Genomic DNA, 2,130 nt, shown 5'->3' on the forward strand with positions numbered 1-2,130 from the left:
TTGATAATTTATTCTCTTCAAAATCAGCATGTCTAGCATCTGCTTCATCTTTTTTTTTTATACCATCCACAGAAAGAGACTCAAACTTAACATGCAAACAGGAGACTCACTAACTTGATCTCGTACATCTTGTTTCTTCTCAGCTGGTGTCGAAGTAGCACTGGTCAAAGCCTGATTAAGATTAGCCACAGACTGTAACCCAACAACAGTCAATAGAGTGGGCTGACTAGAAGAATGTTGCAGTAGAGAAGGAGTTTGTTGCTGTTGAGGTAAAAGTGGTGAAGATGCTACAACTTGATTACAGTGGATGCACACAGGGGTGTAGCAGGAAATGCATATATAGGTATAAAGATGTTGTGCAAAGAAGTATTGCAAAGAATGATTGCTGTAAAACAAGGTGCTATAAGGGTGCGGATGGGTGATTGATAACAAGTGAAGAAGTGAATAGTGCTGTGAAAATTTGATGGGAATGTGCAGGTGTGATGAAGTGTAAGAAGTGCAGTGAGGTGCTGTATTTAACTGATGGCCATAATATGCTATATACTAACCAGTATGAAGTGTAGGTGGTAAGTATTGTGTAACAGGTAAGTGTTATGAGGTGAAGAAGTGTGACAGTGAGATGAAAGTGTTGTGTGAAGCTGTTGCAACAATGGAGAGGCGTTGTGCATATGTTGTGCACAGGGGATGTGAAAAGTGAAGATGTTCATATGAGATGGGGTATGTGGGGTAAAGGTGCAGCAATAAAGAGTGTAGGCTAAGGGGATATAGTGAAGGTGAGTATGAAGTAGGGCATGTGCTGAAAATGAAGTGATAAGAAACAGTGAACTGGTGTTGCTGCAGCAGTGTTGTTGCGAGGAAAGTAGTAGGTGTGGGTAATGCTGTTACCCTTTACCAGTATTATATAAACTCCCATTTCAAGATACCATGCACCAACTACGATGCTCCGAACATAATGTTGTTTTGCACTACTTAGGTGCTAAAGCAGGTTCCATTGTTTGTATTTGAGGAGCAGTAACAACAGATAGGCTGAGATCAGAAATACTAAAACCACCAGATCTCTCACGGATCTCTTTGTACTCTTGGCAGATGGCACATTGGTGACAAAAAAAAAGTGTGTCAAAAAGTCTCCATAGGGTGCTTTTTGCAAATTATACTTTTCCCTAATGGCTCTGCGGTAGCCACAGGCATAATACGAGACCACAGTTCCCGATAATCCAAAAAAAAAAGTCCACTAGTTAGAAGACAACAAAAGCAATTGAAAAGGCCCCATAATGTGAAATGAGTAATACGTGGTCCAGTCCAGCTTCCAGAGCCTATGAATTCTGTGTTCTTGCCAAACAGGAAACAAGGACAAAAGAATCCAATGCAATAGCTTTGCATATCATCAGAACATGCACAGATTCCAGAAGACCATTGAACAGGATCATGCATGCTTTCTAGAGGAGTTACCTCATTCTTCTCAGATTCAGTATCAACACCATGATCCGAAGCTGGTAATGGAATATACTTTAGGGGGGGCACATAATTACTTCTCTCTTCCATCCTTTCCTCTCCAGGGTTTTGAGCATTTGGAGAGAGAGAGAAATTAATCGTTAAAATCGATGGAGGCCAACAACGATGAAATGAATGCAACACTATGCATAGAACTGATGTTGTGAATACAAATGCAAAGGCTATTTATGAAGTAAAAGCAAAATGCAAATGCATAAATGATGAAGACACAGAGTATGCATAAGATGGGATGCAGATTTTACAGTATAATCCAATAAAAGAGGGGATAACGATGATCAAGAATCGTAAAATGATGATGCAGAGTAACAAACGAAAGAACAGGAAATAGTAAATTAAACTGGAAGGAAGCATTAGATGCCGTGAACCATCAAATGTCAAGAAATAAAATGCAATTAAAATGAAAAATACATTGAACAGAGTGAACAAAATGCAGTCAAATGCTATCAAAACTAGAGATCGGGTGTAAACAAACAATTAAGGTAAAATAGGGAATCGAACGAAAACAGGGAAATCCAATGTAAATTAAATTTAGATTTGAAAACAGGGGGGATCGATGAGATGTGGCATAAGGCATATAGGGGAAAACAAAATGCAAGTGCATTAACATCTAGATGAGAT

The 2,130-nt window shown here is 39.1% G+C and overlaps 1 pseudogene; it reads right to left on the bottom strand.

The window, feature by feature from the left end:
* Nucleotides 1-965: 965 nt before the first annotated feature.
* LOC149828682 (protein PLANT CADMIUM RESISTANCE 10 pseudogene) lies at nucleotides 966-1,542 on the bottom strand (annotated as a pseudogene).
* Between the last annotated feature and the right edge of the window lie 588 nt (nucleotides 1,543-2,130).

The sequence above is a fragment of the Nuphar pumila genome, chromosome 9 (assembly GCF_984573655.1).
Source record: "Nuphar pumila chromosome 9, dmNupPumi1.hap1.1, whole genome shotgun sequence".
Classification (NCBI taxonomy): domain Eukaryota; kingdom Viridiplantae; phylum Streptophyta; class Magnoliopsida; order Nymphaeales; family Nymphaeaceae; genus Nuphar; species Nuphar pumila.